Here is a 12,626-nt window from a genome sequence, read left to right as displayed (position 1 = left end):
TGACGCTAAACTCAACACCGACAGTCAAGAGAGGTCCGAGCCCGAGTGAGGGAGATCCAGTGGTGAAGCCATCACTCAAGGGCTGGAAGTCAACAGAGATCTGAGTCCGAACTAGGAGATCCGAAGTTAAGATATGGTCCAAAGGTTCTATTGTGCAAAGGTCAGCACCAGAAGAGGGGGGACCTAAAGGTGAGACTGTCACCCTATCTGAGATATTGTGGAGAAATAATATTGAGAAAGGGGTCAGCCCAGAAGAGGGGGACCTAGGGTGGACTCATCACCCAACGAATATTGGGAACACATTTCATTTGTTAAAGGAACTTTTGTATAAATTGTTTGAACACCTCAGACCCGAAGGCAAGAGACTTTCTAAGGAAACGAGACTTGGCCATTGACATCTTGAGAACTACCATTGGAACTGTCTCGGGCTGGTGAAGCCTGAGAGCATACTGTGCTCCAAGCTCCAACCTTACCCTGTGCTTGAAACATGGGGAGGGGAGACCCAAGCCATTGCCTACTGACTTATAATTTACGAACACTTCTTTCTTTCTTGAAAACTATCCCACACCCCCTTTTGTAGTAGTTGTAAGGTTTGGTAATAGGTTTTTTTAGTACAGGCCTTTTTATTTGACTTGACATCACTAGGACTGCCTTATTTTCATTTGATGGTCGACTCCTGTCCCCATCTTAGATTTAGGCTTAGATTTTTTTCCAATCTGCATACTCTCTTTATTGTTCAATAAACACCCCTGAACTGTGATCACTTGTGTCTGTCTTACTTTTGGTCACCATGAGTTTCTCACATATGTTGTCAGCAGTGGGATATGGTCCAATTGATAATAGTTGGAGAACCCACTTTCATGAAGAAACCTGAAATATAAACCTTCATACCCCTCTGCAATCCTCAGACCAACCCTATCAAAATTCTTTTGCCCTCAAGGGTGAGAAACCAATGGAAGCATGACAACTCCCTTTCCACCCTTGGAATAGAAAATAGGAGTTACATTTTCCCCCTTAATATCTCAAGCAATATCCGCAAGACAGCAGACTGATAAAACGGTTTATTTAACATGTCCCAGTAGAAGAGTCAGGCAATTAACCAGAATCACCCACACCTAACAACTCTTTCCTTTCCCCACAGGGATAAAAGGTGGAGCAGGAGAAAGCAATACAAGCAAGGTGAAGAAAGGCGAGTTTAGAGGGGCTCTGTGTCCTGAATACATCCCACTTCATTATTGTGCACTGACCATAAGCAGTAAGGGACCTGGGATAACGATTCAGTGCGATCTAGAGACATACCTTCCTTTGGGTCTGAATCTTGGGACGGGACCCCCTGAAGCGCACCTAACACAGCCTTGGGGATACTGCCAGAGATGTCCAGGAATACTCTGCCTGGAGTGTAATAGATAGCATATTTCAGTTTGCAAAGGAGGTCTATGCCAGAAAAACCAACAGTTGCAGAAGGACTTCGCAAGAAAGCATGCTTGCCCGTGATAGGACCTAAGGTATTTGATACTGGTTCAGTAACATGTTGTGGGACTGGAGTGTTGGAAATACCCACTGCATTAATCATAGCAGATGGCAGAGGGACAACGGGAAAACAATCGGATCATTAGGCAGACTTACTATCCCGTATCTACCATACATGCAATGGTTTGCCCTTCAATAGTACACTTTACATAGGGACTTTCCTGATCTACAGGTATCAATGGATTCATGATGAGGGTTTCTCTTGTGCTGTCCAGGTTCTGAGCCTCATCTGGGGCTGCAGGCCGTACATTGCTCGGGGTAAATCATGGCACATCCAGGTTAGGGAATCGGGTGGATTTATGAGTAGGGGATGGAAAGTTCCTTTGGAACCTGTTAGGGCACTCATTTTTCCAGTGACCCTCCTGCTTACAATAATTACAGGCTCTGAGGCTCACAAATCCGCTACTCTGGGGATCCTGTCCAACACCTTGTCCTCTCCCTCTGATGCTTATTGTCCACACCCTCTGGGCAGCCCATTTCCATTGTTGGGGCCTGGAAAGGGATGGATCCCCTGCTCTACGCACTCCCAGGTAAACAAGCAGCAGGTGCATCACATCTCACTCACCCCTTACCATCCAATCCTACCATGAAAACACTGAGTCCACACCCTGCTCCCATGCATGTACAACTCACAGAAACTCAACCGCAGCCCTCATCACCACCCATATCACCTCCAAAAGACACATGCAACCTCATGCTCATCAATGCTCATTCTGTAGTACCAAATGCAGTAGACATTGCTGACCTCATCACCACCCAATTTAGATGCACTCTTTATCACAGAGACATGGTTCACCCCCACCTCCTCACACATCCTGGATATATACTACTCCCAACAGGCTACAGCATGCAACTCAACACTGCTACAACTGGTGACTAAAAGACTGGTGGTTCAAGACCAACCTGTAAAGTCAAGTTATAACATTTATTGGAATGCAAAATACTATCTTGACTTGTGAGGACATTGCAACCCATGTTTATGTGTGAGATTGTGCATTCATGCTGGCTGGCAGTACTGAAGACCCTGTTGACCTCTCCAGGACGGAGTTTACAAATATAAAGTACTCTCAGGGCGGGGGCAGGGACAGAACACTCAATTCCAGGACAGTCTGACAAAACCTGGACGTCTGGTCACCCTAGGTAAGAGTAATCTTGGGAGGCGGATGAGAGACTAGGGGAGGGACCTCACCTCAGTGGACAGGCTCAAGAGGGATTAGGTGAGAGAGGACTTGAGAGCCAGCGAAAGAGACTCCTACTCAGTGCACAGACTCAAAAGGGAGAAGGGGAGAGAGGAAAGAGACAATACATTGCACACTACAGACAGTGTGGCTCCTGAGAGAGAGTGGGTGGAGAGAAAGAGGGGGTGGAGAGAAAGACAGGGAGTGAGCGTGAGACAGAGGGACAGTCTCAGAAATAAACACAGAGCAGTAAAGAGACACAGACATAGAGAGAGACACAAAAGGAGCGAGACACATACGTAGACAGAGACACAGACATGGCGAGACAGGGACACACACAAGCACACACTCTCTCATAAAAAAACGGCACAAAGCACTGGGGGCAGTTTGGTAACTCTAGAATTTCTTGCCATTAGAAGCTCAAGGGTCATGGAAAGTGCCTTATTTCTCGTTTTATTCCATGGTACTGTGGAAACAGAAAAATTGATATGAGGCCGGGAAACCCAAAGGAAACACACCAACACAGGTTACAAAGGACATACAAAGCGCTTTATTCAAAGTTACAAAATTACCAAAAGTCAATTGACATACGGATAGCTATTCGGCCCTCAGAGTAACAGAACGAACCATCAACGGTAGTTGGCCGTGTTAGTGTGAGAGAGCGAACATCGGGATACTTGGGTTTTTATACCTTTTGTCCGGCATTGGCCAACCCTCTCGCAAGTTAACCATTCTTAGAACCAAACCTAGGGTTCGTAGCCAGGTCAATCCCATAATATATGCAATTTGATCAGTTCCGCTGATACAGTTGTTCATTTACACATGGGTCAGAGAGAGGACAAGGTCTTAGTTCGCGACCCTAACAAGTGGCCTGCGGACATATTATTTATTCACGTGTGCAGAGGTCACAACGGCCAGAATCCCACTCGAAATGTCATTTGGCCTCCATTTTGTTGTTCAGGGTGACTTCCACACTGCAAGAGTACCTAAAATGGCGGCTTAATCCAAGATGGCGATTTGCACAATACATTAAGGTCAGGACCTTGCCGCGGAACCTATGTACACAATGTTTTTTTAGACAGCTTGGCGTAGGCCAACATACATTTAAACAATGCGATTAGAGGTACAATATTATTTCGATTTCCACAGACCCTCCTTTTGGCCTATGCCAAGTGCTAAACATCATCTCTAATACTTTCGAAAACGACTCCAGGTATTATCATCCATAGCACCGCATCATTGTCTGTAATGTCAATAGCCATAAGGTCGTTCATAAAAACCTCTTGCAACATGAACTCTTTAGATGCTGTATCTGGGGTATATATTTTACGCCCTATTGCGCTCACTGCTTGAGCACAACACCCCCCCCATCATTCCACATATACTTGGGAGGCATTGAAAACAACAACAAAGAAATAACAGGATCCCTAAAATAACCAGAATGACGGAAAGCACTTTCCAACCCCAAGATCGCAAAGAATCCCAAAACCAAGTACTAAGGTTCCAGTCTCCTACAGGGATATGGACTTCAGAACTAAGAGTATGTAAGCTCTGAATTGCTTTAAAAATTGTTGGCGAGGAGTCTGGTACGAAAACACAACAAGCGGACCCCACTAATTTGCATACTCCACCTCGTTCTGCCAAGATGACATCTAATGCCATCCGATTTTGAAGTGCTACCAATCTTATCGCCTTTTGCTCTAAGGTCATATTGTAGAGTATGTCTGTGGTCCGGTTGATCGTTCTCTCCAATACCCTCGCTAATCCCCTAATATTTTCTGAGTTTGCTATTTGTCCCCAAAAGGGTACAACTGATTTGGCTATGTCCCCAAATACTTGCCCAGGGGTATCTCCATTGTTGTCTCGTCGTGGGCGAGCCTTAGATACCTCTAGGGTACTAGCTATAAATACCCCGGGTAACAATATTCCTAAATAACAAGTCCCCTGCCAATCCTTGGGCAACCAGGGAAATGCTAAACTACCACAGACAAAATAAACGGGTCCACCTACATACAGAGGCCTATTTTCCCCAGTCAAATTACAATATTTCTACAAGTTTCAAAATCTCCCATTGGCCTAGTGCCATTTCTCTGTACACAGAAGGGAACCGAGTCAGGACTATGATTCACAGAATAAGAAGGAGGCATGGCATCCTTATTGCCTATCGGAGCCATTTTAAAGGAAATCAGAGTTTGAAAAGGGAGAGATAGCTTGTCAGACGGCCTAATAGAAGCAACGTTAGGTTTACTTCTATTTGCGAAAAGCGAGCATCCCAGGGGAGTCAATTCACGTTTCTCGAAAGTGCTCTAAGAGAGGCATAGCAAGAAGTCGTTAAAGGTAGAGGATGTATATACCATCCCAGTCCCTTGTTCCCATGTTGCGGTAAGTGAGTACAAATCCAACAATTGCTCTTATTAAAAATGGCATGAGTAGCATTCATTACTATCATCAGAGTGTTATTATGATACTTTTGTCTATGTTGGAAGTCTCTAGGGGACAGAGTGTGAAGGTGTACAGAGGGAGTCAAAACAGTTGGTACGATCTTGGTCGGTAATAAAGGTTTCAAAGGATAGACTTCTTCGAAATACCAAAGTCCTACAGCAGCAGTTGCAAAAATAACAATAATCAAAATCAAAGCACAACAGTACGTTTTCGGGGCCCAGGCACATTGTTCATTGTTCAATTTGGTCACCCCCTTATCTAAAAGTCCAGTGCGGGGAGCAGCGGTGAAGGCGGCAGGCATCGTAGTTTCTCGATCGACGGCCCCAATGTTCGTTGCTGGCGACACTACGGTCGCGTGATTTCTTAGTGCTTCCCAACCCTAGCCAGCAGAATCCCTTTTTGTTCAACAAAACAATTTTCCGATCACTTCCCTTTCCAGTTGCACATCACTCGTGCCGTAGTTCTATTTCCGTGGTCGAAGGTTGTACCTGATGGTACCCAAATTTGTCTGATCCAAAAGCGAAGTATCGTCACTCCCTGAGGGAAGCGACGTGTCGGTGGCGACGGAAGTCGCGGAGCTCGAAACAGTGTTTTCCGGAAGTGATTGATCAAGAGAGTGCGGAGACGAAATGGACTGTTCCCCGAGCTCCTCAGGCTCAGAGAACTTCTCTGACGCACTCACAGCGCTGTTTGCTACTCCAAGATCAGAGACTGTAGCATCAGCGAGGGGTTCTGCTTCTTCTGTAGCGTGTGGCGTCGGGTGAGGAAGTTTCTTGACGTGCGTCGCATGAATCCAGTTCTTCTTTCCAGCCACCCGCACTGCTGTCCTGGTGACCAATAAAACCTGGTAGGGTCCACGCCAGTGAGGCGCAAGACAGGAAGACCTCTCGTAGGCCTTCACAAGGACCCAACTACCGGGCTGTATATCGTGTCCTGGGCCCGTGAACCGTACAGGTAAGGCAGCATTCACCTTGTGGTAAATGAAATACAGATTTTTAGTTAACTGGTTACAGTAATCTACAAGCAATACATTTTCCACCTCCCTCAGGGCTTTAGGTTTCGGGAGACCCCAAATATTAGCAGGTCTCCCCATTACCACTTCGAATGGAGAGAGCCCAGTTCTAGTCTGAGGTGTGGTACGCATAGCTAATAACACAATAGGCAAAGCATCTGGCCATTTTAGTTTGGTATCAGCACATGTTTTCGCAAGTTTAATCTTTAAAATACCGTTGTGTCTTTCCACCAACCCAGCACTTTGAGGATGTCTAGCTGAATGGAATCGTTTCTCAATACCTAGGGCTACACAAATTTGCAAAATTACTGCTGCGATAAAATAGGGACCATTATCCGACCAAATTATCCTCGGGAGCCCAAATCGAGGAAAGAATTCTTTTACCATAATCTTTGCAGTGGTCATGGCGGTAGCATCTTTGACGGGGAAAGCCTCGACCCATTTACTAAAAGCACAAATAATGACAAGAACATATTTCAAATTATTACATCGCTCCATTTCAATAAAATCGAAGTGAATGACCTCAAAAGGGACAGAGGGGGGCCCAAAACTTCCCCTTGGAGTCACTGTCCCTTTACCCACGTTGTGCTGTAGGCAAATCATGCAGTTCTGGACATGCCTCTTTGCAGTTTCCAGAATTTTGTCATTCACCCAAACCTGTTGTAACATCTTCGTAATCTGCTGGGCACACACATGCGTAGGACCGTGTGCCATCGTAACCATTGCCAATACATAAGAATCAGGAAGCAACCATTTCCCTTCGGATGTATCCACCCAACACCCTTCGTCATCCAACTTCCCCATTCCTTCAGCCCACTTTCTAGATTCTTCCATCGAGGCATCAGTCTGAATATCTCGCACAGACCCAATACCTTCATCCATTATGCAAACATCTCTCACTTCCCTCGAGGTATACATGTCCGTGCTAAGGTCTGTGGCCGTTTGTCTGGCTATCAAATCTGCAAAAGCATTCCCTCTGCCCACATCATCTATGACCTTGCGATGTGCTGCACATTTCATGATTGCTAATCGTTTAGGGAGTGAGAGCGCTGGAAGTAGTTGCACTATCAAAGGGCCATGCTGAATCTTGGTCCCATGTGAGGTCAGGAACCCTCTTTCCGACCAAAGTTTTCCGAAGTTGTGAGCCACCCCAAATGCGTACTGGCTATCGGTATATATATTTACTCTTCGCCCTTGGGAAAGTTCACAAGCACGGCTCAACGCTATAATCTCTGCGGCCTGCGCAGAGTTATGCGAAATTCTCTTAGTTTCAACAATTTTGCTCAATGTAGTAACTGCATAAGCAGCTGTAGATGTACCATTCGCAAGTTTGAAGCAGGAGCCATCACAAAACAGCTCCCCTTCTGCATTATCCAAAGGAGTATCTATGAGATCTATCCTGCCCTTTGTTTCTTGCTCGGTGATATACAGGCAGTCATGTGATCCTTCATCACCGCAAACAATGTTTTGCGGGAAAGGTAAAAGCTCAGCCGGATTAAGAACACAACACCTCTTAATTTGGATATGAGGGGAAAACAGAGTCAGTTCATACCTTGTTAACCGTGCAGAGGTGAGGTGTTGCGTTTGGGTTTTATTCAATTTTACAGACGCGGCAGCAGCAGCGACAGCGCGCAAACATCTTGGCAAAGCGCATGCGACAGGATCAAGGGCGGAGGAGTAGTAGCCGCACGGCCTATTCTTCCCTCCGTGTTCCTGTGTTAACACAGCCAAAGCACATCCATCACATTCATGCACAAACAACACAAAGGCCTTGTCGTAATTTGGAGTACCCAGAAACGGTGCCGAACATAGCGCGGTTTTGAGAAGCTCAAATGATCGTTGATGTTCCGATTCCCATGGCAGTGGCAGAGAAATGCCCTTCTTCGTCAAAGCCAACATCGGTTTTACCACTAGTGCGAAATTCGGGATCCACAACCTACAGTAGGACGCCATCCCTATCAGGGCTCTGACTTGCTTCTGCGTCTTTGGAACAGACATGCCAGAAATGTGTTTCATTCTTTCAGGTGTCAATCTTCTCCCCTCCTTTGACAGGAGGTAGCCTAAATAGGCAACCTCCTGACAACAATATTGAAATTTTTTAAGCGAAGCTTTGTGACCATTTTTAGCTAGGTGGACAAGCAACAATATAGTGCCTTCTTTACAGGCTCTCTCAGAGTCTGCAGCCAAAAGTAAATCGTCAACATGTTGAAGCAGCGTGCAAGTAGGTGGCAATTCAAGGGTGTCGAGCTGCTCTTTTAAAGCTCTACTATAAATACTAGGGCTTTCAGTATACCCTTGAGGTGCCCTTGTAAATGTAAATGAGCGTCCCCCCAAGGTGAACGCAAACAGATATCTGATTTCTTTATGTATAGGGATACTAAAGAAGGCGTTTTTCAGATCCACAACACTAAAGTGCGTAGCCGTAGCAGGGATCATTGTTAATATCGTCGTCACATCGGGCACAATTGGAAATTGTGGGGCGACCACTCGATTAATAGCACGAAGATCAATTATAAACCGGTATGGAATTGCATTGTCGCCTTTCTTATATACTGGTAAGATCGGACTGTTACACAAACTACCTGTAATCTCTTCGATCACCCCACGATGTACAAAATCGGAGACAATGCATTTCAAAGCACGTTCACCCTCAGCTGATATTTTATACTGTGGAATGCGTGGCAGCTTTACCCCATGTTTCAGGACTATTTTAACGGGCTCAATGTGTAATACTCCAACATCATTGTCGTCCACCGCCCACAAACATTCCGGAACAATGCTAAACTCGGGAGGTAAAGGTCGAATCAAAAACTGAGAATTAGAAGGTTGCTGTGGTGAAACCGTTAGCCGTATTCCATCCAAAGAACAATGAATTACTGCGTTCAATTTCTTTAACAAATTCAACCCTAGCAAATTCTCTCCACAGTTTGAAGTGAGGAGAAAAGGGCAATGGTCCGTGAAGGGACCCAAAGAAACAGACACCGGCGCAGAAACCGGACAGACGGTTGGTATACCAGAAAACCCTACGGAAACATTTGTTTGCCCTGACAGTGGGATGTTTGGAACCCTAGAATGATCAATGGAGCACTTCTGTGCTCCAGTGTCAATCAAAAACTGGTGTTTCCTATTCCCCACTAATAGTTCAACGTAGGGGCCTTTTTGATTAACGGGAATAGGCAAAGGTTCCAAACCCTGCTTCGGGCAATCCTAATAAAATAGAGCCTCGTCAGAAGGAAGCTCTTCAGAAAGGTAGGCAGCAGAAGGGTGATCAAATATGTTTCTCAAGTCCATACCCGAGGTCTGTTTTTCCCGTGAAAAAGGTTGCTGGGAATCTTGCAAAAGCTGACCTCTGTCAGGGCCCCCTGCTCCAGGGCGGCCCCAAGGTCGTCTACCCATACCCCCAAACGTACTGCTTGACCTCTGGCGGAGGACAGGGCACTGTGCTCGCCAGTGACCTTCCTGGCGGCAATAAGCACATTGATTAATATTTATAGAACTCAGAGGAGCATTTCTATTTGGGATATACTGACCTCTAGTCTGTGTCGTACCTCCTCTGGGGTTTCTAACAATTTGCTGCAACAATACCTTGGTTTTCAAATCACCCTTTCTCTTTTCGATTTTCTCCTTTTCATTATTAACACGGTTCTCATAGTACTGAGCCATGTGCAAAACCTCAGATTGAGATTTTGCCTGCCAAGCGCTCTCAGAGGACATAATTTGTGACTGGATGTCAGGTAACAATCCACGTACAAATTTGTCCACAAACAACCTCTTCCCCGACTCTGTACCTAAATCCTGTCCACTGAAGTCAGAAAATACCTGCTCGAATCTATTGAAAAATTCGGTGGCACCTTCAGTTTTCCCTTGAACACAGGCCGTAAGCTTGTCCCAAATAATCCTTTTTTCTGGAATTATAGTTTTTAGTTTAACGACAATCCTATCAGGTAAAGTGAGTATTACCTGGGGCGGTTTCTCACCAGCTGGTCTTTCTCCATCAATTCTAATCAGGTTTGCCCATGTATCTCCCAACCCCGGCACATCGTCTATTGTCCGAACCTGTTTCCATACATCTACGGGTAGAAGCACAGGAAATAACAAGTCAATGTCACTCAAGGTGAACACAGAGGACTGTAAAACGGACTCTATTTCTTTGTAAAACCCCGTCGGGTTTTTCCTAATATCGGGAACTGATTGTCTAATCGTGTTCACTTCCTGTCGCGAGAACGGGACATGAACGAACTGCGATACATAATGTGCAGGGATATCCACCGCGGGGGCACCAGTCGCCGCGTTGGCGGGGATCTCAACTTTTGGGACAAAGGTCGGAGGAACCTCTCTCATAGGCAACTGAGATATAGGTACCTCCGGCCGCTTACTAAGCAATAGAGCCAGGTCGAGCGCTAAGGCGGCTGTAGAAGTGTTGGGCGAGAAAGCCCTTTTACAAATCCCCAATAATTCTATGGGGCAACTAACCTTCTTCCTTACACACTCCTCTTGTAAGTGCTGTACCATCACCTGAATTACCTTTCTTTGCATCTCTACTGTGTACTGACTATACGTGTCATACACTTCGTCTGGCGGTATCGATGAATCTGAGATCCATCGAACCGCATCTTTGGTACAAATTCGTACTTCCTCTGTTCTTCGGCACGGAAGGAACCGTTTCTGTACATATATTCTATCGTCCTCATCATCCTCATCTCGTGATTTTTCAAAAGTTTCTCCTAAACTCAAACAATCTTTCAACATGTCCATATACTTTCTGCTCTGTGTCCCTCGAAAGTGCCAAAGCATTCAGATCTCTCACTCCTTGTGGAAGATCCGAATTGATTCCCCAAACCTTCGATAAAAACATTTTTCTCAGGAAAACTATTCAAATTAGATAATGTAGAAAAAACATTAGTTTGATCACCTTTCTCCATGCAATGCTTAGCCCATGCGAACAATTCCTGTTTCCTATCTGCAGAAACAGTACTACGAGTCACAATGTTTGACCCTGCACCTGGATCAACTTCAATCAATACGGAGCCACTCGGGAGCGAAGGTATAGGTAAACTTAACAAAGGTGCAGGTGCAGGGGGAAGGGGAGGTGCGATAGGCGGAGGAACGACAACCAGAGAACTAGGAACAATAGGCTGTGCAGGGGGAACAGGAATAGCAACGGGAACAACAGCAGGAACGGGCAGAGTGCCCAAGACAGGAGCATACGGAGGTGGCGCTGAGGCATCGGGCCTGCGTTCATTTAATAATTTTTCAATAAATTCCTCGGAAACATGAAAATCTTTAGAGGGGTACATTTTCTGGACCCCGAGTGAAAAGGCTCTATCCATATTCTTAACTAATTCTGACTGCTTCTCTTTATCATATAATAATGCTTTTTCAGCGTTTGTTTTATGGCGACGTGCATGTTTATCCCTACTTTTAAGCTGCTGCAATGCTTCCTTCTTCCAATTTTGTAACACATTGAAGGCTGCTGGCCTAGCCTTTTTCTTTAACAAGATTGATTCTAGATATTCAATACAGGGGATCTCAAAACTACCATTGATTGGCCACTGAAATTCGGAGGCATGTCTGGTCTGTCTGTGCCAAATGTCATTAAATACGATACTACCAATGCCATACTTACAGTACATAGTACACGCCAGCGACCCCTCCTGTGGTGCCGGACGGCTAAATTCCAAAGATTGTCGATCGCTGCGGAACAGAGCCCTAAAACAGCTAGACAATTTCCCAGGCATTTCTCAAAAAATTGGTGTTACCTGGTCCAATAATTGTGTCTGCAGATACAATACGCCAAATTCAAATTGTCAGGGTTAAATTAAGAGCCGGGTCATGACTGCACCTGACCAAACCTAAGGAGGACCGTACGGTTTACAAAGGACTTACCTAACAAATTTTACCTTGCGTTTGGTGGTTTCGGCAAATCTGCACGCCTCAAAATTGGACCCTCGTCAAGATGCCGTGTCAGACCACACGACTATCGTCCAAGGATCGGATCGTGCAGCGCTGCCGAGGTATCGCGTCTCGATCGGTCTGGCCCGCAGAATCACACCGTCCGATCCCGGTTCGATAGTCTGCGTCAACCTTCAATGATCCGGCATCAATCTTGAGGGTCCCTATTCGGGCGCCAACTGTGGAAACAGAAAAATTGATATGAGGCCGGGAAACCCAAAGGAAACACACCAACACAGGTTACAAAGGACATACAAAGCGCTTTATTCAAAGTTACAAAATTACCAAAAGTCAATTGACATACGGATAGCTATTCGGCCCTCAGAGTAACAGAACGAACCATCAACGGTAGTTGGCCGTGTTAGTGTGAGAGAGGGAACATCGGGATACTTGGGTTTTTATACCTTTTGTCCGGCATTGGCCAACCCTCTTGCAAGTTAACCATTCTTAGAACCAAACCTAGGGTTCGTAGCCAGGTCAATCCCATAATATATGCAATTTGATCAGTTCCG

The sequence above is a fragment of the Ambystoma mexicanum genome, chromosome 13, assembly GCF_040938575.1.
Source record: "Ambystoma mexicanum isolate Mex_15411 chromosome 13, UKY_AmexF1_1, whole genome shotgun sequence".
NCBI lineage: Eukaryota > Metazoa > Chordata > Amphibia > Caudata > Ambystomatidae > Ambystoma > Ambystoma mexicanum.
Note: the sequence above shows the minus strand (reverse complement) of the source record.